This window comes from Populus alba, chromosome 17 (assembly GCF_005239225.2).
Source record: "Populus alba chromosome 17, ASM523922v2, whole genome shotgun sequence".
Lineage (NCBI taxonomy): Eukaryota > Viridiplantae > Streptophyta > Magnoliopsida > Malpighiales > Salicaceae > Populus > Populus alba.
In genome coordinates, this window is record NC_133300.1 from 8,141,597 (window position 1) to 8,167,316 (window position 25,720).

The 25,720-nt window shown below is 35.3% G+C and overlaps 3 pseudogenes; 2 read left to right on the forward strand and 1 right to left on the reverse strand.

Annotated features, from left to right (window-relative positions):
* Window positions 1-32: 32 nt before the first annotated feature.
* LOC118038133 (uncharacterized) lies at window positions 33-1,252 on the forward strand (annotated as a pseudogene).
* A 2,229-nt stretch (window positions 1,253-3,481) lies between these two features.
* On the reverse strand, window positions 3,482-5,791 carry LOC118038134 (probable glucan endo-1,3-beta-glucosidase A6; annotated as a pseudogene).
* An 8,690-nt stretch (window positions 5,792-14,481) lies between these two features.
* Window positions 14,482-23,741, forward strand: LOC118038124 (pentatricopeptide repeat-containing protein At3g26782, mitochondrial-like; annotated as a pseudogene).
* Window positions 23,742-25,720: the final 1,979 nt, after the last annotated feature.

Sequence of the window (25,720 nt, forward strand, 5' to 3'; positions counted from 1 at the left end):
TATGTTATTTATTGCAGTCTCTCTCTACTCACTGGCTTCTGCTCTTCTCTGTTTGTTGTGTATCAGAATTCAGAGCGCAAAACTTTGTTTTAAAAATTAGGTCAAAATAAATTCAACATCAAGATGGCACGAAACGAAGAGAAAGCTCAGTCGATGCTCAATCGATTCATAACACTAAAAGCCGAAGAAAAAAAGAAACCTAAAGAACGCCGTCCTTACCTAGCTTCCGAATGCCGCGACCTCGCCGAAGCCGACAGGTGGCGTCAGCAAATCATGCGCGAAATCGGCCGCAAAGTCGCCGAGATTCAAAACGAAGGTCTCGGCGAACACCGCCTCCGCGACTTAAACGACGAAATCAACAAGTTAATCCGCGAGAAATCGCATTGGGAACGCCGTATTGTTGAGCTTGGCGGTCCTAATTATGCCAAACATTCTGCTAAAATGACGGATTTGGAAGGAAATATTATTGATGTGCCTAACCCTAGCGGGCGTGGGCCTGGCTATAGGTATTTTGGTGCGGCGAAGAAGTTGCCGGGTGTCAGGAGTTGTTTGAGAAACCGCCGGAGCTGAGAAAGAGCGGACGAGGTATGATATTTACAAGAGGATTGATGCGAGTTATTATGGGTATAGGGACGAGGAGGATGGGATATTGGAGAAGGTTGAAGGTCCTGCGGAGGAAGAGATGAGAATGCGTGCGGTGGAGGAGTGGAAGAGGATGAGGCAATAAGGAAGGAAGCGAGGAAAGGAGCCAAGGAAGTTGTGAGTGTTGGAGCTGGTGTTGGAGCAGAGGTTCTGTTTGAGGAGGAGGAGGATGTGGTGGAGGAGGAGAGGAGGGAGGAGAGGGAGAGAGAGGATATTGAGAGGAAGGAAAAGGAGAGAGAGTTTGTTGTGCATGTTCCGTTGCCAGACGATAAGGAGATTGAGAGGATGGTTTTGGAGAAGAAGAAAATGGAGTTGTTGAGCAAAGTATGCTAGTGATTCATTGATGGAGAGCAGACTTGAAGCTAAGGTTATGCTTAATATTCAGCACTAGATGGCTGATGGTATGTAATGTAGGTTGGTTTAGAGCTTGTTTTTTGAATTATAATTACAGTGCTTGTGGTTTTATGTATAATTTATTTGACTTGTTAGCATTATGATTAGGCTGTTGCTTTGTGTTTAACAAAGCAAGTACTAATTTTTCTTCTTTGCATTATTTTATTTTACAATGCTCAAAATATGTTTGCAGTAGAATGCTGATGTTCTCCTTTAATGTTGCTAATGTGAAAGTTGTGTTCTGACTTTGTGGAAATGTACATTGATTTTTGATTTTTCATATTTCATTTTGTTTTCTTGCATCAACAACAGGTAATCTAGATTTGAGGTAGAGAACCAGTATATGCATTCATGTTAAATTAATACCCTTGTCTGTTTTCATATTTCACTTGGTTTGTGGTTCCTTGGGCTTTTGCTGGAGCATCACATTGTTACTGGACGTGGTGACTTGTTCATTAGCTGATTAGAGAATTCCCCATCATATAATGTTTTTTGAAGCTCCTAGAAAAGTCAAGCTTATGGAGGGAGGGGGACAAAGTGGTGGGCTGCTTTGACTTTTAATTTCAGGAACTTGATATGCCGCAACATGATTAGATCTTTTCCTCTAGGATTTTTTCTGGTATCTCAAATCCTGGTGAGGGTCCTTTCTGTGTTTATATTTAGAAGTGGGATGAAAACTTTCTATCTTTTGATTTCCTTTGGTGAGATTTTGAGATGCAGATTTTGAGAGAGAAGATGGCTATGCTTTGCTAAGTCATTACAGTATCTTGTATTCTTTTTTAAAGGAGAGCTGAGCGTTTTTATTCTGAGTGGAGGTGTCTTTGGTTTGCTTTCATAATTATAATCCGCCTTCTGTTGTTCAATATCTGATTTTTATTGATTCTGGGATCGTGATCAGGTTGTTTGGAGAGGTGTCTTGGGTTTGGCTCTTTCAGGGATTGTTGTCCTAGCTGAATGTTGTGTCCTTAATCCTTCAAGGTTCAGTTCAATAGCCAGCAATTTTCTGTTGGAAGGGTCCGTGCTAGTTTATTATCATTCAGGCATGGTGGTGGTTGTCTTTGCATATGATTATGCTGGTCGCCCCCCCCCCCCCACCTCTTCAGGAGCTTTTATTCCTCCATTAGTGTTCTTGTGGTCCTGAAGCTGGTAGAGGAGTAGCTGCTTCTTGGCAAAGCAAGCATCTGTGTCTGTTAGTCAAGGATATATTGTTTGGTATTCTAGAAGTTGTTCTGTAGGTTATCTTGCTGCTGTTTGTTGCTGTCCTAATGTCCCCCCAATTCCCAGTGTTAGGCACATGGCTACAAGTTGCTGAGTTCAATGCTATAGATCAATTCAGAACTGCATTATTGTGTTCTAGATGATTTTCTAGCTGTCTTCGTACGGGCATGGTGAATCTGTCGTGTCTCAATAAGAAACATTTTGATGTAAATGCACAGGAAGTAAAGATGAAGGAATGGTGACCAAAAGTCATCTACTTTGTACACGAGGAATCTTCCCAGGATATGATGTTGTAAATCTTTCCTTACATTATGATAAAGAGCTCATCGTTTCTTTCGAGGTCAGAAACCTACTCCTCTGCATTACATTTTCGTGCTGTCGTAAATATTATTAAAAATAAACCAAAACGGAAGGGTGATTTCCAAACGCTGAAATTTTATACTCGTTAGTAAAATTATTTCTTTGTACTTGGCTTTTACAGTGAAATTACTTTTTTTTTTTTTTTATCCTTGACAAGAAATATCAATTGCCTTCAATCTTGAATGCACGGTGAGATTATTGATTTATTCTTGGAGGCAAAAAAATTTAAAACTAACGTTCGGGTTTTTCTTTTTTTAATCCTTTTATATATTTTTTTTATAATTCTGTCTTTTAATCTAGATTTATGATATATTAATTTTTCTAATTTGATTTTTATTATAATAATTTGTTTTTTTTCCTTTTATTCACTTGATTTCTTTTAAATTTTACCTTTTTTAATTTATTTTCTATTTCAATTTTGATTTAGATTTTTTAATTGCTATTTTTAGTTTTTGATTCTATTGTATACTTATTATTTTTTTCTATTTAATCCTTTAATATTTGATTGGTTGAAGATTAGGCTTCTTGATTTTTTTATGTATAGTATCTAATGACATGTTTGAAAAGTTATAATAGGTTGAAATTTGTTTTTTTACCTTTTGTTTTTTAATTTTATTGTTTGATATTGGGTTTATATATATATATATATATATATATATATATATAATATATATATATATATAAGGGCCTTGTGTTTACTTCAATTTTTTTTTTATCAGTTATCATGATTTCATAACTTAGATTAAATAACCTCTTATTATATGTTTGTCATGATAATTTGTGTTGGTTTTTTTTTTTTTCATTCAATTTTATCACTTCATATCTTAAAATTTGACAACATTGTTTCCTTTCCTGTATTGGAAAAAAGAGTAATGATTTTTCTTTCTTTTTAAAATGCGACTGCATCACATAAACATCATTTAAAAAAAAAAAACAAATATTAAATAATACGCTGCGGCCTATGTCTAGTTTCAGCTAAAACAGAAAGTTCTGAAACAAGACTTGATGAATTGAGATTCATGTCCTTGTGCTGCTTACAGAGGCTTCAATTGTCTTCAAATAGTCACACTGGGGAACTGGCATAATCCTCGACCTGCACAAAAAAAAAACATCACAAAAAAAAGAAGAGAGTAACAAAGTGAATCTTTAATGTCGCAAACTTGCATCATGCTTTGGCAAATAATAAATGTAGTTTAGATATCAAGTTCAGGTGAATCATGCTTTCGCAATTGATGTTTTTTTTAACAAATTTTCTATTCGTTTGTAAAATAGTCTGCAAGCGAGGTAAAATCATAGGGTAATTAATATTTATGTTGGTGTTAATGTGTTTGAGGATTGTTCACGTTCCTCAAACCCACCCATCACTTAAAATCATGCAGACTCACTTGGATCACTGGTGGTCTGCACGGCAAGTCCATTGAAGTAGCAACTGGCACCCTGGCTCCTGAACTTAGCCCAATACGAGCTAAATGCAAAACTGGCATGCCAAATTACTGACAATGGCTCATAACATTCCTTCCCTGGGGTCAAGGCTTCACAGGTCCCGTTTCCTTGACTGCATGCAAAAGTTAATGCTCCTTCCAACTCTGTCAGATTGACGTCCGGTGCTGCCACGCACCATGATTTGCCTCCATAGGGCATGTCATTGTGTGTTGCAGGTAGCGGTTCATACTCTGATGAGGCTCTCTTCCCTGTCAAATCAATTTGATATATAGACGTCCCATTTGCATGCAACAAGCCCCAGTGCCGCTCTGTTCCCGGGCCAGTCTTTTGGTTCTCATCGTACAAGGAAAAGATAAATGCTGGTATGAACAAACCCGGTCTAGCTGGGGTGCCGATTGGGGGCCGCCCGGTCATCTTTGTGACAAGATTCCGATTGTAAGTAGCTGCGTTGTAAATGCTAGCACCAGTGTCACCGGTATCGCCTGCACTAGGCCAGCCAGTTTCAGCTATCGAAAGCCGGATACTGTGAAAATCCAAGTCTGGTCATGGCAAAAACAACGGAGTCAAGCATTTGGTCTAGGAGGTTGGTGTAGACCAAGCCACTACCGGGGTCGGTGTATTTGATATTTGATTGAAACAACGCAAAAATCGAGGTTTATATTGATGGGATCTGCAGACCAAGGGAAATAAGGGTAGACGTCAATGAAGAAAAATGACTTGGTGCTGTTTTAAGAATTTTAGCAATGGCACCATAACGGCGGTTGAGATATCAGGCCGAAAAGTCCCGGTGGATGGTGGAAAAGTTGTTTGCAGCACGTCCATGGCTAGCGGAGTGCCTACTTTGATGTTACGAATATCCTGAGCTCTGAGAGAGATCTTGATTCTACGCATTGCAGGCACAAGATGATTCCACATCCGTTTTCCTTCATCTGAACAATAGCTGAGAACTTCATTGCCAACAAGAATGGTACGGATCATGGTTTCAGGGTGGTAAGCGAGGACATTGTCTTCGACCCATTTGTTGGCGGAGGTCTGGTTGGTGGCTATGTTGATGATTTCATAATTGGGAACCATAATGGAGACCCGGATATCAGTTCCGGCTAAGAGTCTCAGGATCTCAGGGTTGGCATCATAGAGCTTTACACTGCCAGCTTTCATGGCTCTGAGAGATTCTATGGATTGACCTGCAGATGGCAAGTTGTTCCCAAGCCGGCCATAGTTCACCCCAATCTTCCCTGAAGGCATTGCATCTGTCAAAGTGAATATTCTGGAATTAGTTGAGAAAATTGAACAAGAAAACTGAAAGTGACATGTTTGGTGGCAGAAAACTTACCAGAGAGAACAAGAAGAGAGAAGAAAAGGAGAGCATCACCACGCATTTTTCTTGTCATTTTGTTTCCTGAAGCATACTATGTTCTTCCCATTACAGAGTTCTTATTGGAGCTTCTATAAGAACTCTTGAAGCTCGAACTAAATTGACTCTGCTATCTTTGCATGGGTTTTATTAAAGAAACTTCAAGATTCGAGGGTCGTAAGTGAGTCAAATAAACGAGGAACAAAAAACCAGACATAACCGATGGACATAATATATTTTAAGTGGAGAAGATAAAGGTGATGATTTGAAAGATAAAGGTATGTTTCTCCTGTTTCTGTGACAGTAGATGGGAATTTCCCATTGTGTGAAATGATTAACAACTTATAGCCTTGTATGGCCATGTAGATTTCTTTGAAACATCATGCCATCCGCGCGTCTGCTTAATTTATAAGAATTAGAAACCAAATGAAAGAAGAAAAATGTATGATTCTTCTGATTTTCTGATGATAGAGATGATGGAGAATTGCAGCATGTTGTATCTATTATTTGTTTGCGGGTAAGTTTTTTTTTTTTTTTTTAAAAAAGTAAATTTTAAAAAAATGAATTATTTTTTGATATTTGATAGTGTAATGAAAAATAAATAGAAAAATAATTTATAGTATTTGATTATGTTATAAAAAATAAGCTGATAAATAACTTATTAATGTTTTATTTTTTTAAGTTTATTAAAATAATAAGGAATAAATCTTACAAATTAAAAGGTTGAATGAGAATGAAATTGAAAAAAAAATTCATAAATTATCTTAAATAAAATAAATAATAATCAAAATAATAAAGATTAAATTCAACAAATAAAAAAATTAAAAGATGAAAAAATTCAAATAATAATAATAACCATTTCATAAATTATTTCAAATAAAATAAATAATAATCAAAAGAATGAGAACCAAATTTGATAGATAAAAAATTTCAATTAAAAAATAATAAGGGAAAAACAAATAACAATTAAAAAAAATAAGGACCAAAATTAATGTAAAAATTAAATTTTAAGGGATGAAATTGAAAAAAAAATATTCAAAATAAAATATGTATAGCAATCTAAAGTTTGAGGACTAAATTTGATATAATCAACAAATAATATGTCTTTTCTAAATTTTTTATAACTTCTGGAAAGTGTTTTTCACTAAAAATAAAAGAAAAATATTTTTTTTAAAATTAAGTTAAATTTTTCTTTGACTAAAAACTATTTTTTATTTACTAATTTTTCTAATAATAATAAAATACAAGAAAATTTAGAAAATAATTGTCACTATCCATCAAACAAATACCCTCTTGAATTTAAGAAGAAGAAGAAGAAGAAGAATAAACAAAACAAAGAAAGAAATTGAAAGCGGAGAATGAAAGCACAAACAAGCAGCCTTAGAAAAAGAAAAAAAAAAAAAAAAGAGGGAGAACAACCTTCCAGCAAAGTCTCGGCCACAACAAAGATTCCAGTTACAGAGTTATTTCTAACCGCCTCTGTCTGCTATAAGAAATTGCTTCATAGCCAATTTGCCTGCACCTAAAATCCTTGGACCTTGGTGATTTTAGAGACATCATCAGTACAAGGGCATGTGCAATCTTTTGGATTGTTGTTTGTAGTTTGGTTTTTTCTTTTACCAGCCACCCAGTCCTTTATTGGTGAAACTTTCCATGCTTCTTTATGCAACTTTGAGTTCGCCAATGGTTTCAAGAGTCTGCTTCATTGATGCTGCTACATTTCTTACTTTCAAGTTTTGCTGTTATTCCAGTTCTGCTGGTGCTCATGATATTTTAGCTGGGAAAGTTTTGAATTTGCTCTTGCAATGGTTCCATGGAATCACTTAGATTGACATAAATGCTAGATTGCAGCTTTGGATTCTGCTGGTGGTGAAAATCACGCGTTCCAAGTTTCACCTTGATTGAATCTGCAGTGGTTGTAATTTTGCTAGACTCTGTCCATATGCATTACGTGATTCTACAAATTAGTGGGTCATTGGCATTCTCCCATTGACGGTGAAAGGAGATGGACCATCCTGATTGTGCTTCTCAATTATAACAAGAGGATTTTTCTGTAGCTCATTTTCCATGGTTTTGGAGGACCATTTGAAGCTGTGTACAAAACTTGGTGTAAATTTTTATTATGTGTATGTTTTTTACATCTGTAAATGTTTTCTGGAGCATAGAGGAAAGCAAAAAAACACCCTCGAAGAACATCATCTGCTACAAGAGACAATTTCTTGAGTAACGACCAATCTTTTGATCCTGTTTGTATCCATCTGCGATCTCCACTGTTAGAAACACTTACCATAATGTTAATAAAATGTAATGCCAAACTTGAGTGTAGGGTCATCAGAAAACTCCAAAGCCTAGAAAAACAAATTTTGCCACTGCCAAAGTAGCTCTAGATTTGTAGCTTAATTTTTATCTATCTTTAAGCCTCAATTTTTTTATTCCTCCCATTGCCCCTTTCTTCCCCCTTAGCATGTGAAACAACAAAAGAACAATCCTTTCTTACAGCAGTATATGGCTCCACTACTACTGTGTCTGTCTGCAAAGGCCACCATGACACAAAAAGACAAAGTCAAGAAAAACAAAATGTTCTTATAAATAAGGGCTAGAAAACCTTGCTGGCAGAATTAAAGCAGCCACTGTATATCCCGTGATGTTGAGCTGACAGTCACACCACCATCTTTATCTAGGTGCCCTTCAACACTTCACTGCCCGCATTCCCTTCACTCAATATCTAGCCTTAGACAAGGTCTGACATACAATTCTAACACCATGGCTGTCATTACAAAGGTTTCTGTTGTTATACCAATGATCATGTTCTTCGCCAGTGTGCTTGCTCTAACCGGTGAACCTACTATTGGAGCTTCTCCAGCTGTTTTGCCATATGTAAATGCTCCTAACATGTCTTCTTTTTTCCCTCCTCCAAGTGACGAATGGGATCTGGGCCCTGCAGCTCCTCCAAGAATAGGAAAATTGGCACCGGTGCCAATCTCAGGTGAGTTCGTAGGGAAGAGTTCCTCAAGTCCAGCAGTGTTCAACGGTCATATCACCATATTTGGGATACTACTTTGTTTCTTACAATATTGTTATATGAAATGAAACTAGTAGTTTTTACTGTGCAGAAGCATAGAATTTGTACCCAGTTGTGTGCAAAAGAGCTTGTATGGACTCATTAGTCATTATTTATTATTAACTAAATTACTAGTGTGAGACATTCAGTCATTAAAACCATGTTTATATTATGAATCTGTGCAATAGATCTTGATGTTGCTTATCCATTTCAAAAAGCTCTTACATTTTCGGCAACTGGAATTACAGTCTACATGGAGCTCTAAGCAAATGATGCAGTGGAATTACAACACCTGTGATTTTATAGGCTAAATCAAGTGGGTCAAAAGAATTAGCTAATGGGACTCTGTTTAGATGGAGTTTATGATCAGACAATTGCAGGAAAACCCTTGAATCTCTCCTAAAAATCATATAATAAAAGCACATTTTTTTATCTGTTTTTATTTAAAAAAACGAAATTCTGGTGTTTGAATTGGATAAAGTGAGAGTAATCTACTGTTTGATATGCTAAGGAGGCCCCAGCCCGTTAGTGCAGCAAGGTACATATCGATTGTGAGAACGGATTAAACTTTGATCCATCTTATATCCTCATCATCCTATTTCTAATATATGTACGGAATGAAATTTAGTATTATTATTATTATTATTATACTCAGTATAATAGTTTTAAATTAAAAAAAAAATCCTGATTCTAGTATTTTATTTAATTCAAATTTTAAATTAAATTATCTATGAAATGTCCTCAACATGATATTCAAGTTTTAAATTAAATTATACACAAATTATCCCGACATGATTTTTTATATTGTGTTTGCTCAATCTTTTGTTATAAAATTTGCTTCAATCATTATCAACTCAACACCAATTTCATCTTCTATCTTCTTTTATTTTAAAATTGTTAATTTTCTAATCACTTTGCTAACTGATCAATAAAAATCTTAAACTAGTATAACTATCAATTTTTAAAAAAGTTTTTTATGCTAATGCAATATATGTACATATATTGTAACAAGCAATGATAAAGTAGCTATTTCACTCGTGCTTTATCGCAAGTCAAATAGATTTTTTATAAAAAAATTATATATACTAACTATTTTAAAAAATCATGCAAATTAAAAAGTTCATGCATATATATAATCAAATAAATTGAGAACTATATTTGTTAATAAATAAGTAAAAAATCATTAACAATAACTAAAAACAAAACAAGAAAAATCAAGAGAAAAATATATTTCAAGATATTTAATCTCGTAAGACAAGATATTTACCCAGTTTGTTGAATTTGTTTATTAAATTTAATATTTTATCCAATCAAACGATAAAAGAAATAGACAAATACATTAAATTAAATGGATAAAATAGAAGAAAAAAAATTATGCAAGGTTACACATATTAGAAATATTATCTGAAAATAAATATTTTTTTGTTTTTAAAAATAAAGTTAATCTATATGAAAGATGAAAAAATTACCACCACCACTACTAGTATTTTTATTATCATTCTTGTTGTTGTTTTTGTTGTCGTCGTCTTCGTCATAATTAATATCATCATCATCATCATCATTATCACTACTATTACTATTACTATTACTATTATTATTATTATTATTATTAATATCATTACTATTATTTTTATTAATATTACTATTATCATTATAATTATTACTACTATCACTACTGTTATTATTAAAATAAACTATTATTACTTCTACTATTACCACAATTATCATCATTATATCATCATCATCATCATCATCATCATCATCATTTGTTGTTGTTCTTGTTGTTATTGTTGTTATCATTTTTATTATTATCATTGTTAATACTATTATTATTACTGCTAATATTATCATTTATTCTTATCATTATTCTTATCATTAACAAAAAACTAATAAAGGAGGGGGTTTTTATTGTACCTCTACTCACAAAACACTTTTAATTGGAATATTTTTTTTTGTTTATTCTTTGATTTTTTTTCAATCAATGCTTTTTAAAAAATATATATTCTTTAATATTATATTTATTTTTTATTGGGTTATCTCACTCTCATAACATGGATTACGAGTTTGGCGAATTAACCCGATTGACTCAATTTTTTCCCCTTTAATTAATTGTTTTTCTAATTTTATCTTTTAATATTGGATTGATTGAAAAATAAACTTTTATGATTTGTTTTGTTTGTTTTCTATTAGGTTATTTCAACCTCATGACTCGAGAATAATACTTAATAGGTTAACCTGAGTTGACTCGGGTCATTTTTAGTATCTTTTTTTAATTGATTTTTTTTTAATTTCATCATTCAACATTAAGTTGGTTAAGAATTGAATTTCATAATTTATTTTGATTTTTTTTTATATAGGAATATCTTGATCCCATGATTAAGGTTGCAAGTTTTGGTATTTTTACCCAGGTTAAATTGGATAATTTTTTTCTTAGAGATTATCCTAGTCTCATGACCATGAGGATGGGTCTTTCAACATTAGATTTGCTTTTTATTGGGTTGTTCTCATCTCATTACCCAGATCACGGGTTTGACAGGTTAACCCAGTTGAATCATTTTTTTCTTTTTTTAATTGACTTGTTTTTTCTAATTTCATTATTTAATAATATGTTTGATTAAGAACTTAATACAAACCAAGTCAGGTCTGAATTTTCCTTAAAATGTTTGATGACAAGTTTTGCAAGATCGGTCATATCTTCTAAACCATACATCGGATCGAACTTAAATTTTACAGGGAGATACTATACATATGAAAATATATGGTGATACATTTTCAAATGAAATGAAGTTTGGAAACATATTATTTCAGAGGTTCAAGGTTACTAGATGAATCTTATCAAATTTGTTAGACTAGAACCTTGACCCAGAGTTAACTTGTAACTAAAAACAAGAAGTATTGCGTAATTTTGAATGACACCACAAGGTTATTTATACCTTGATAAGTTAAATTTACTCTTTTTCCTAGCAAAGAAGATGAAGTTTGCTTAAGTAAAACTGAATTTTATTAATGTCTAAAGGCTATCCAAAATTTACAACAAAAACAAAACATAATATAGTCCTCAAATAATAACCATAATGGTCCTATAATGGGTTGAAAACCAATAGATCTTAACTAAAAATCTGCTAAGCACAAGCCTAATGCCTAAAACAAGCCTAAACATTGATTTTGAGGGGAAACCAATAGAAATAAAAGCCCTAAAACTGAAATATAATTATCCTAAATATTAATTAAAAATAAATAAATTATAAGAAATATTCATATTAATACAAGTTATCAAAACAACCCCAAAATCATATCTCTTTGCATCGAATCCCTTGTAGCCGAATCTGAAACTTGTAGATGAAAGAGTGTCTTTTTGTACCATCCATTAATCCGAATCTGAAAAATATTGTCTTGAATGCTGAAGTTTCTTTTCTTGTTTAGCTGAAAGTATGTTTTTAAAAATAGGAGGGAAAATGGCTTGGAATGTCTTTTTTAAATAGCCTTTTATAATCCCTCTTTTGAATAAGAAAATCCTGCAAAATTAGGAAAAGAACAACAAAAGAATCCTACGTCTCATTACCACCACATGCATTCCATAATGAATATGAAATTCTTGCAAACTATGGATAATGGTTGCTACTATAAATGTTTCATTGTTTGACATGGAATCCTTGTAAAATAAGTAAGTCAATAGATGTCACACATGCTTCCAAGAGGATTAAGAAATTTTTGTACTGACTGGAATCCAAATATATAAGAAAACAATGTTTCTTTATTTTTTGCACATTCTTGACAGATTTCAATCCTGACTTTTAACATGTTGTTCTTCCTTATTTGGATGAATTAGCAGGCCTATATTTTTTTCATCCATCCTCCACTTTTTTTCAATTTTAGTTTCTCCTTTTTAAATGTTCTTTTTTGTGTTTTTACTTTTATGCTACTGATATATTTTGAGACAATAACATATTGTTTTTACTCTTTATGTTATTGATATATTCTGAGACAACAACAAACTAAAATAATATTTTTTTAATGAGCTTTAGACATAAACTATTAAGCTTTAAAATAAAAGATAAGTAAAGCTAAGGAAACCAAAGCTAACAAGAAGATAATAATGGGTATAACCTAGTTTTGGACCCTAGCTTTGATGTCAACTGATGCGGATCTCTTGATCACATGATTAAGCAACCCCCAGTGAAACAAATAACAAATTAAAAAGTTGAAAATCAGATCTGATAGAACTCTGACCTAGAAGTAACATTGTACTTATGAACTAAAGGCATTAGAAAAATATTTGAGACAACCTTGTATCTAAGAACTCTAAGTATGTGAATGACACCATGAAGCTAGTTAATCTTTAATAAGTCAATGTACGATTTTTTTTCCCCTCTAAAAAAGGGTTGTTTTGTCATAAATATACATAAAAAAAACTCACATTTATTCTTCAAGTTGCTGTCCAAATTTGTAGCTAAAAAAACACAATATAGTTTCCTCTAACTAATCCTAATAGACCCCTTATATGTTGCAAGCTAATGAGCATAAACTAGTAATCAACTAAAAAAAATCTAATAATGAAATAAACCCCTAAAAATTATCTAATGGGACAGAACAAACCCAAAATAAAAATAATTATTCCAAAATGAATAAATAAATAAAATAGGATAATAAAAAACAAAGTATCGGCAGATTTCAATCCTGACTTCAAACAATTTGTTCTTTCTCGTTTGGATGAATTAATAGGAAAACCATATATGGTTGGAAAGCATGAGATGTCTAGTTTTCATCTCAGCATGAATCATAACACAATTCCACGTGTAGCCCCATATATGACCCAAACAATTACACAAAGGTCTAGTCTAACAGATTTGACAAGATTCGTCTAGTAACTTAGGCCCTATAAAATAATATGTTCTCGAACTCTATTTAACCTGAACATTTACCATAATATATTTCCATGAGTATTGTTTCTCCTTGTAAAATTTCAGCTCAATTCGATGTATATTTTGAAAGATATACATGATCTTATAAAATTGATTAGTAGACATTTGAAGGTCAAATTCAAACTTGACTTGGTTCCTATTAGAATTAGGTTTCATCGTTTATTTCGATTTTCTTTTATCAGTTTATCTCGGCCTGATGACATGGAAATAATGCTTAATGGGTTAACTCGGGTTGAATTGACTTATTTTTATGTTATTTTGTAATTAAATGTTTTATAAATTTCATCATTCAACATTAGGTCTAACAGGATCAATTAGAGATTGAGTTTCATAATTTATTTTGATTTTCTTTCTATGAGGTTATATTATTCTCATGACTAGATTCACACATTTAGCAGGTTAACCTAAATTAAATCAGGTTATTTTTTAATTTTCTTTCTATAAAGTTATCTTGGTCTCATAACTCGGGTCATAGGATTAACAGATAGACTCATATTGTTTTAGATATATTTTTTTTAATCTCATCTTTCAACATTGATCTAGTTGAGAATTCATAATTGTAATTCATAATTTGTTTCAATTTGTTTTCTATGGAATTATCATAGTCTCATAACCCGGATTACAAATTTGATATGTTAGACTATGTTGATCAAAGTTAATCCAATATATATATATATATATATATATATATATATATATATATATATATATATATATATATATATATATATACATGTCATTATGAAATTATTACAACCACGACCATCATCACCATTATCATTATTATTATCGCTACCACCACCACCACTAATATCATTATCATTATATTTATTATTATTTATTAATATCATCATAATTATTATTATTATCATCATCACAATTAAAACCATTATCATTATTATTATAATAAACTATTATAACTATTATTATCAATATTATTACTATTATTATTATCTTCATTGCCGCCGTCTCCTAAAATGAATAGTTACGATATGAATATAAAAAGTACATAACATCACCCTTCCAAAAAATTTAACAGAAAGAAGCAAAAGCAGATAAATTGAAGTAAAAAATTGAATAGAGAATGAATGAAGGTTCCAAATCGCCATTCACTGCAATTACTCACAATCTCTTTCAAAATCCATATAAACCACTTTTCAGCAGCAGCAGCAGCAACTGAACACTAACCCAAGTACCTGGTTAAACAAATACTTTGACAAGGCCAATTTCTACATCTGGAACTCCCTTATTACCGAGTTGGCTAGCGGCGGTGACTCATACGAGTCTCTCTGTACTTTCTTTTCAATGAGAAATCTCGATATAAGTTGAACCGCTGTCCTTTCCCTTGCGCAATCAAATCATGCTCCACTTTTGTTTGATCTTAACCCGGGAAAACAAACCCATCAACAAGCTCTTGTTTTTGGGTTTTGTATCATCAGCATTGATTGATATTGTCAGAAATGTGGGTAGTTAAGTGATGCAAGAATTTTTTTCGATGAAATTCCTCACAGAAATATTGTTACTTGGACTTCTTTAAAACCGGGTATGTTCAAAATGATGATGCCCATGAAGCGTTAGTGGTTTTGAAGGAGTTTTTTAATATAAAAGAGTCAAGGAAATAGTGATGAGATTGAAAGTTTTGTTGATTTTGTTGATAAGGTTTCTGTTTTATCGGCACGTTCTCGTATTTCTAATAAAGCAGTGAGGGAGTTTATGGGGTTGTTATAAAGGCTGGGCTGGATAAAATGGTGGGAGTTGAGAATACTTTGTTGGATCGTATGCAAAGTGTGGTGAAGTGGGTTTATCTAGAAAGTTGTTTGATGAAATGACGGAGAAGGATGTGGTTTCTTGGAATTCTATGATTGCTGTGTATGCCCAAATTGGGTTATCGATTGATGCTTTCGAAGTTTTTCATGGAATGTTAAAGGATGGTGGTGGTAAATGTTGTGTATGGACACATGGCTTGCTAATGGCGCCAAAGATAGCTGCAATGATGGCGTCAAAGATGGCTGCAAATGGTGGGGCAAAAGTAGTTGCCCATAATTGACTAAAGTGGAGAGAATTGTCTCCCACTTTAGCTATAAGAAGAGGCTGCTAATGGCTACTAAGGGGAGCCTGTTGAACACGAGAATTATAGAGAGAAACACAGAGAGAAACACAGAGAGAGAGCTTGGGAGAGTTGAGTTGAGTTGAGAAGATTTTCTCCTCCTCCTTGTATTGTTGTTTGTATTGTTTGTAAGCTTCATTAATACAAACCAGTAGCTCCGTGGAGTAGGCAAGTTGCCGAACCACGTAAATTGTGCGTGTTTGAGTTCTGGAAATAACCCAACAACTGGTATCAGAGCTTGTTCTTGACAAAGAGGGTGTTTGATCCAAATTCAAAAATCAAAGTTCTCAAAACGTGTTTTTGAACATACCATCGTGTAGAGGACAACCGGACGAATCCACTGTTGAAACCCCGACTAAGAACCGACGTCCTGCATTCCCGCACGCGCCCCCACGCTCCGACGCTAGCACTGCCCACGCGCACCAACGCTCTGTACACGCGCCACGCTCCTTCTTCGCTCGGTTTCTGCAAAACGGGTCGGGTCTGACCCGCCACGCCAGCAAGTCGCACGGTCAACGTCCACGTCACCTGACACGTCATCCATCTGGGTTTTGATCCAGTGCACCTCAGACGGTAATCGTCTGACACGTGGCTACATCATCACCGTTGAAGGGTTTTGATCCGGTGCGACGCAGACTTTAATCTGCTGACACGTGGCCTAATCTAGACGTTACTGAGTTTTGATCCGGTGCGACGCAGGGTCTAATCGGCTGACACGTGGCTTCATCAGAACCGCTACTGAGTTTTGATCCGGTGCGGCGCAGGCGGTATTCTGGCTGACACGCGGCTGCATCTGAACCGTCCGTTAATGAAAAATTTTGATTGCTAAAATCTGAGCCATCCGAAGTCCGATTGGGGTGATCTCAGTGTCATTTCCAAGGTTTTTGGCCGTTCTGGACACATCTGTAAGGTCAGATTGGGGAAATTTGAATCAGAGAATTCGTAAAAATGGCAGATGAAATAAAGGCTGCTGGAATTGAAAAATTTGACGGAACAGATTTTGGATACTGGAAAATGCAAATTGAAATTATCTATATGGGAAGAAACTTCATCTTCCGTTATTGGGAAGCAAACCAGAAAAGATGGAAGCAGAAGAATGGCAACTTCTTGATAGACAAGTTCTGGGCATTATCCGGCTATCGTTATCAAGAAGAGTTGCTCACAATGTTACGAAAGAAAAATCCACTGCAAAATTGATGGAAGCCTTGTCTGGGATGTATGAGAAGCCATCAGCAAATAATAAAGTGCACCTGATGAAAAAGTTGTTCAACTTGAAGATGGTCGAAAACACTTCTGTGACACAACACCTCAACAACTTTAATACCATCACAAATCAATTATCATCTGTTGAGATTGAGTTTGATGATGAGATTCGTGCACTTATCTTGCTAGCTTCACTTCCAAGCAGTTGGGAAGGCATGAGGACAGCCGTGAGCAATTCAGCTGGAAAATCCAAACTGAAGTATGATGACATTCGAGACTTGATTTTGGCTGAAGAAGTGCGAAGGAAAGACTCGGGTGAAAGTTCAAGCTCAGGATCAGCTCTCAACATCAACACTCGAGGGAGGAGACACGATAGAGGCTCATCCAGAGGCAGATCAAAATCCAGATACAGAAGTAAAAGCAAGTTTGGATCCAGAAAGCAGGTTGAATGTTGGAATTGTGGCAAACCTGGTCATTTCAGTAGGAATTGCACAAAACCGAAGAAACCTGAAGCTGACTCTGCAAATGCTACCACAGATGAGGTACAAGATGCTTTAATTCTTGCTGTACATAGTCAAATTGATGAGTGGATTCTTGATTCTGGTGCTTCATTCCACTGTACGCCACACAATGAAATGCTGCAAAATTATGTTGGAGGAGATCATGGTGTAGTCTATCTGGCCGATGGAACACCACTGAATATTGTGGGTATAGGAGATGTACAAATCAAGACAATGAATGGATCTATATGGACCTTGCAGAATGTAAGGCATGTTCCTGAATTAAAGAAGAAGTTGATCTCTGTCGGACAACTTGATGATAGTGGTCATTCAATACTTTTTGCTGGAGGAATGTGGAAAGTATCAAATGGAGCAATGGTTTTAGCTCGTGGAAAGAAAACCGGCACCCTGTATATGACCACAAGATTTGCAGACATCATCGCCTCAACTGAAGCAGAAAATCAAGCACAGTTATGGCATTGTAGACTTGGCCATATGAGTCAAAAGGGGATGAAGATACTTCAGTCGAAGGGAAAGCTGCCAGAGTTAAAAAATGTCGATCTAGACATTTGTGAAAGCTGTGTTCTTGGAAAACAGAAGAAGGTCAGTTTCTTGAAGGTTGGCAGGACCTTACGACCAAGAAAGCTAGAACTGGTACACACAGATTTATGGGGACCGTCTCCAGTAGCATCACTTGGAGGTTCTCGGTATTATGTGACTTTCATCGATGACTTCAGCAGGAAGGTATGGGTTTACTTTCTGAAAAATAAATCTGATGTGTTTGAAACATTCAAGAAATGGAAGGCTATGGTTGAGACTGAATCAGGTCTAAAGTTGAAATGCTTGAGATCTGATAATGGAGGAGAATACATTGATGGAGGTTTCAAGGAGTATTGTGTTGTCAATGGTATCAGAATGGAAAAGACCATTCCAGGCACACCGCAACAGAATGGCGTTGCTGAACGGATGAACAGGACCATCAATGAACGAGCTAGAAGCATGAGGTTGCATTCAGGGTTACCTCAAACATTCTGGGCTGACGCAGTTCATACCGCAGTTTACTTGATCAACCGTGGACCATCAGTTCCTTTGGAATTCAGATTGCCCGAGGAAGTATGGAGAGGAAAAGAGGTACAACTCTCTCATTTGAAGGTCTTTGGGTGTGTTTCCTATGTTCACATAGATTCTGATGCTCGCAACAAGTTAGAAGCCAAATCCAAGAAATGTTTCTTCATTGGCTATGGAGATGAAGAATTTGGATTTCGGTTCTGGGATGATCAGAATAGAAAGATTATCAGAAGCAGGAACGTGATCTTCAATGAGAAAGTTATGTATAAAGACAGATCAAGTGAAGAAACCGAGATGGCTGATTCAGATACAAGTCCACAAAGATCTGAATTCATAAGATTAGAAGGGCTTCCCGATGTTACTAAACAGAACAACAATCAAGAGTCTTTACAAGAAGATTCAAGCACATCTGTGCCCACTTCCACACAAGAAGATGCGGAGCAACTTGAACCAGCTGTTCGCAGGTCTTCGAGGACGATAAAGCCCCCGCAACGGTTCACACTTTTACTGAATTATATTTTGCTGACAGATGGTGGTGAACCGTTATCTTATGAAGAATCCTTACAAGATGGAAACTCAAGCAAGTGGGAGTTAGCCATGAAGGATGAGATGAGTTCGTTGTTGAAGAACAAGACTTGGGAGCTAACAACATTACCTGAAGGAAAGAAGGCCTTGCAAAATAAGTGGGTTTACAGAGTGAAGACTGAGCATGATGGAAGTAAACGGTTCAAGGCAAGACTTGTTGTCAAAGGGTTTCAACAAAAGAAAGACATTGACTACTCTGAGATTTTTTTCTCCAGTTGTGAAGCTCACAACAATCAGAGTTGTTCTGGGGATAGTAGCTGCAGAAAATTTACATCTTGAACAATTAGATGTAAAAACAACATTCCTTCATGGTGACTTGGAGGAAGACATTTACATGCAACTACCAGAGGGGTTTGCGATGCAAGGAAAGGAGAATCAAGTCTGCAAGCTACAGAAAAGCCTATACGGTTTGAAGCAAGCTCCAAGACAGTGGTACAAGAAGTTTGACAACTTCATGTGCAGTTCCGGGTATACAAGATGCCAAGCTGATCATTGTTGCTATGTCAAACATTTTGACAACTCCTACATCATTCTACTGTTATATGTGGATGATATGTTGATTGCAGGATCCAGCATTGAGGAGATTGATAAGTTGAAACAGCAGTTGTCGAAACAGTTTGAAATGAAGGATCTGGGAGCTGCTAAACAAATACTTGGAATGAGAATCATCAGAGATAAAGACAAAGGCATATTAAAGCTCTCACAAACAGAGTATGTCAAGAAGGTTCTCAGCAGGTTTAGTATGGATAATGCTAAACCAGTAAGTACACCACTGGGGAATCATTTCAAGCTCAGCAAAGATCAGTCACCAAGAACTGAGCTAGAAAGTGGATACATGGATAAGATTCCATATGCCTCAGCTATCGGCTCTTTGATGTATGCTATGGTCTGTACCAGACCAGACATTGCCCATGCAGTGGGAGTTGTAAGCCGATATATGAGCAATCCTGGAAAGCAGCATTGGGAGGCGGTGAAATGGATCATGAGGTACTTAAAAGGTTCATCGAAAACTTGTCTCAGTTTCACAACTGGTGGTTTGAAACTTGAAGGTTTTGTAGATGCTGATCTAGCAGGAGATATTGATAGCAGAAAGAGCACTACAGGATATGTATACACTCTAGGAGGCACTGTTGTTTCCTGGAGTTCTACCTTGCAAAAGATCGTCGCTCTTTCAACAACAGAAGCTGAATATGTTGCAGTCTCGGAATCTGCAAAAGAGATAGTATGGTTGCAGAGTTTCCTAAAGGAATTGGGCAAGTTGAATGGAAAATGTACTTTGTATAGCGACAGTCAGAGTGCAATCTTCCTTGCCAAGAATCCAGCATTTCACTCCAGGACGAAGCATATTCAGATCAAATATCACTTCATCCGACAACTGCTGGACGATGAGCAACTAATGCTAGAAAAGATCTGTGGAAGCAAGAATCCAGCTGACATGCTAACCAAAGGAGTTACACTTGATAAACTGAAGTTATGTAAAACTTCAGTTGGCCTCCAAGACTAAAAGATGGATATCAAGCCATTTGTGTCCAAGTGGGAGATTGTTGTGTATGGACACATGGCTTGCTAATGGCGCCAAAGATAGCTGCAATGATGGCGTCAAAGATGGCTGCAAATGGTGGGGCAAAAATAGTTGCCCATGATTGACTAAAGTGGAGAGAATTGTCTCCCACTTTAGCTATAAGAAGAGGCTGCTAATGGCTACTAAGGGGAGCCTGTTGAACACGAGAATTATAGAGAGAAACACAGAGAGAGAGCTTGGGAGAGTTGAGTTGAGTTGAGAAGATTTTCTCCTCCTCCTTGTATTGTTGTTTGTATTGTTTGTAAGCTTCATTAATACAAACCAGTAGCTCCGTGGAGTAGGCAAGTTGCCGAACCACGTAAATTATGCGTGTTTGAGTTCTGGAAATAACCCAACAGTAAATGCGGTGACTTTGTCCACTTTGTTGTTAGCTTGTGCACATAAGGGGGCTCTGCGTGTGGGAATGTGTTTGCATGATCAGGTACTTCGTTTTCTTTTCATACTATAATGGTTTGTTCCACGTATTAGGTCATTTCTGTGAGATTAACGTTAGCCAAGTTGGGGTAAATGTTTGGTGATGTCTGCGTTGTTGCGTTGATTTATAGTTATCACATCTGCTTGTGATATGTCATTTATTTATCTTTTGTAACAAGTTATTAAGATGGGTTTTGTGAGTAATGTGATTGTGGGTACCTCAATTATAGATATGTAATGCAGATGTGGGCAAGCTGAAATGTCGAGAAATGCATTTGATAGCATGAAGGAAAAGAATGTAGGTCATGGACGATTTCTGGTTATGGAATGCATGGCTTTGCAAGAGAAGCTTTGGATGTTTTCTATCAGATGATACGGGCTGGGGTCAAACCAGATTATATAACTTTTATTTCACGTTGGATGTTTTCAGTTATGGTGATTTTTTAGATGAGAGCTGGCGTTGGTTTAATGCCATGAGTTTTGAATATAATTTAGAACCATGGGTCAAGCACTATGGTTGCATGGTTGATCTTCTTGGGCGTGCTGGTTATCTTATTGAGGCATACAACTTGATAAAAAGTATGCAAGTTAGGCGTGATTTTGTACCAGGGGGTTCTCTTCTTGCAGGTTGTAGAATTCACATGAATATAATTTAGAACCAGGGGTCAAGCACTATGGTTGCATGGTTGATCTTCTTGGGCGTGCTGGTTATATCATTGAGGCATCCAACTTGATAAAGAGTATGCAAGTGAGGCGTGATTGTATACCATGGGGTTCTCTTCTTGCAGCTTGTAGAATTCACAAGAATGTGGAGCTTGCAGAGATTTCTGCGAGGGGATTGTTTAAACTAGATCCAAGTAATTGTGGGTTGTATGTCTTACTTGCTAGCATATATGCAGATGCTGGAAGATGGAAAGATGTTGAGAGGGGATGAGAATACTTATAAAAGATCAGGGACCGGTTAAACCGCCAGGATTTTGTTTGGGTGAACTCAAAGGTAGGGTACATGTATTCTTGGTTGGAGATTGCACCCTCAACATGGGAAGATCTACAAGCATTTGGGGGAACTCTCTGTGAAGCTGCAAGAAACTATGTTCCTAATATGGCATCGGTTCTTCATGATGTTGATGAAGAGGAGAAGGAAACGGTTGTGCAAGTTCACAGTGAGAAATTGGCTGTTGCTTTCGGAGTCATGAACTCAGTTCCTGGTTCAACTATTCATGTTATCAGGAATCTTTGGGTTTGTGGTGACTGCCATTCTGTTATTAAGTTGATTTCCAAAAACTGTTAGTAGAGAAATTGTAGTGAGAGATGCAAAGAGATTTCATCACTTCAAGGACGGTTTGTGTTCATGTGGAGATTATTGGTAACAAATCTATACACGAGAAGAACAAGGCTATGGCACTGATGAAAGAGAATGCTCCAACAATGAATTCTTTGACGATTCAACTCTACAAGTTGGAACTGCTATCACCTCTAATTGCTCAATCAAAAAGGCAGCCAAGTAGGTAGCTGATAGTTTATCTCCTAACTAACAGATTGAGAGAACTTCCAAGGAAAAAAAAATAGTTCTAGGTTGGTGAGGCCAAGTGCATATTTTGACGCCGTTGATGTTGAAATTACTGAAAGGACGTTTTATTTATATGGAGACAGACATGCAGACTAGACCCTTCAGGCAGGGAATCATGAGACAAGGAAGCAGGCTGTTTTAGCACACGGGCTACCCTTTTAACAAGAACATATCATGAATTACAAGGAGCACGACAAGTAATCGGGAAGAGTTTGCTCCTGTAACCTGTCCAGGATGTGTATTTATAGCTTTGATGTTCAGAAAGGGAGTCGCATGAACTACATGATAAGATACTTCCTTAACCAGAAAATGAGCCATTGTCAAATCATGTACAACCTCCTACAAAAAGCTTACCTGAAAGTAGTCCTTTAGTCCTCTTATCTGAAATGAGTTGCGCTCCCCCTCCAACTTTTAAACAGTTGGTGCAGCTCTGGAGGTACCTGTTCTGAACCTTCAAAATGTTCCAGCTCTAGCCTGAGCTTATCAATCACCAGTCTCTTTTCGATGTTTCTCCTTGCTAGCTCAGCCTGCTGCCGCAGATTTTCCTCCTTAAGGTTTGTGATCTGAAACTTGAGTTCATACCATATATTCTCCCACTCATAACTTCCACCCTCTGAGAAGGCTCTTGCTATGGCCTTCGCTATCCCATTATCATTCATATAAGTTCTGTTATCTTCTACTTGGCAAAAATCTGTGGCTTTCTTATCCATTTGATTTTCTCCAATTTCAGTTTTTGTTTTTAATTTCATCTTGCATTCTTCAGTGGACATCATTTCATCCACTATCTTGTTCAGGCGTTCTGTGTCAGAGTTAGTGTTGTCAAAATGGATCTCAGGATCTTCAACAACATATTCAGGATCGGAATCTGAAACCTCCAAGCTAGAACTATTAGAGCTTTCTTTTACTGTATCCTTGTTACTGTCGGTTGTAGAATATGAAGGTGTAGGCCCTGAATCGTTCACATGATGGAATTTAGACCTCAACCCTTTCATATTTCTTCAGCCAAACAGCGATAAGATCTGTTGAACCCTTCTAGCATTCCAACAAGCTCCGGCCGCCTTTTGTAATGACAAGGAATGTTAAAGAATACTTTATTTGCTGTTCTGATACCAGCGGTTCGAGTTACTCCAAACCACATGGCCAGGGAATGTTGAGGAGTATGTGAGCTCGTCAATTTAGGGAGTACAAAAAAATGGCAGAAGCCACAGTTGTACTAAGCTTTCCAGTTTCCTCGGTTATGGTCTATAATTTCTGAGCTAGTGTGTGCTTTCTTTTTTACTAGCCAACTTCTAATTCAAGCTCAAAGGTTTTGAACTTTATCTGTCTTCCCTTCACTAATAGTTCTTTGAAGTCTAGTTTACAGTTGTAAATTTCTATCGATATACGGAACTAGTGAATGAATCCAAAGGTTTCATAGCTGCTGAAATTTAAGATGAAATATATTTTAACAATATTTATCGATGAAATTTGTGATGGGAGATTCCTCTTACTAATTTTTGACGGAAAATAGAGTGTTTGTTTCTATGGTAGAAAGTGTGGTATGTTGTGATCATAATTAATGACTGTTTGGAAAACATTAAAACACTAGTTGAAAAATATGGGACCCATATAATAATTGTGGTTTAACCGAGGTTCATTAAAGTGTGTTTGGTATTGTGGTAGCTGTTGTGGTTGTGGTTTGAAAAAAGTTGTTTTATAAAAAGTACTTTTAGTTGAGGTTGGTTTGAAAAAATAAGTATTTTGTTAAAACTGTGGTTGAAATTGAGGTTAAAGAAAAAGTAGTTTAATGTGTTTGGTTAAAAAAATGTTTTTTAAATTGAAGTTATAAAATAATTAAAATATATATATATTAAAATAAAAATAAAAACTGATTTTTTTTTAACCAGGCCGGGCCTAGCAATAACATAATTGGAATTGCGATCAAATTTCACAAATGTTACGTCATCATGCGATATCCTTCTAATTTATGTAGTGTTATTAAATAATATTAAGTACTAGTTTTTGGAGTAAAACACAATTTTTTTACAAAAAAAATCAACAATTTCATTACATACAAAATTCATTCGACAATAACTACAGTTATCATGATTTATCCTGCGTGCAATAAAATTAAGTAAAATATTATCAAGAATAAAATTGAGATTATAGTATGAACAAATTTAATTTACCTTAAACTAATTTTTAAAAAAACAAAAAAAAATATTGTTCACGTTCATGTGAACAATACGAGTGCAATTAATTAACTGTATTAGTTTTTTTTAAAAAAAAAAACTGTTCATGTGAACAGTGCACAGTGGAGCCATGCTCCACTGTTGAGATTATTATCTCATCACGAGAAGCAGCATTTTGCTGCTTCTCCGAAACTGTGGTGCAACCGAGTAAATTGATGGATCCCACCAATAAAAATCACTTTTTTTTTTGTTACCAAACACTGAAATATGTGGTTGCGGGTGAACCTCACCCGCAACCACAAAACCAAACACCCACTAAAAACATGTTATATCTACTTTTCATGTTCTCCCGCACCTGTTTTTTATTGTCCCCTTGTTTACATCAGCAGTTCACATTTGTTTCCCATCGACCTTTCCCTTCTTGGAACTTTTTTTTTTTATCACCCATGCTGACAATGTTTAATGCCCATTGAACTTGTCATTTTTTTTTTTGTATTTTTATATATATTTGATTGAAACTATGGTTAAAATTGAAGTTGAATAAAAAGTAATTTAATGTATTTGATTAAGAATGTTTTTCAAATTGATGTTATAAAATAACTAATATATATATTGATGGTTTTTAATTTAAATATTATAAATTTAACTATTGCTATTACATCATAAAATAAATAATATTTTATATAAAATATTTTGTATTATTTCATTAAACTATCTGCAATTCCATTACATACGAAATTCATATGATAAGGACTACAGTTTTTATAGTTTCCTAAGCGTGCAATAATATCAAGTAAAATATTATCAGGAACAAAATTGGAATTGCGATCAAATTATGTAAATGCTATGTTATCATACGATCTCTTTTTAATTTATGCAGTGCCATTAAATAATATTAAATACTAGTTTTTTTTAAAATAAAATACAATTAAAAAAATTAATTTTTTTTTATTAAATCGAATCCAATTCAATATATTTAGGTTTGGATCGGATCCATTCGGCCATATACAGTAAAGATGTAGGAAGAAGAAGAAGAAGCAGCAGCTTGCTTTCAATTACCATGTATTTTAAACATGGTACTGAATTCCACAAATAATAAATTATATTTAGTAATTAACCAAGTTTAT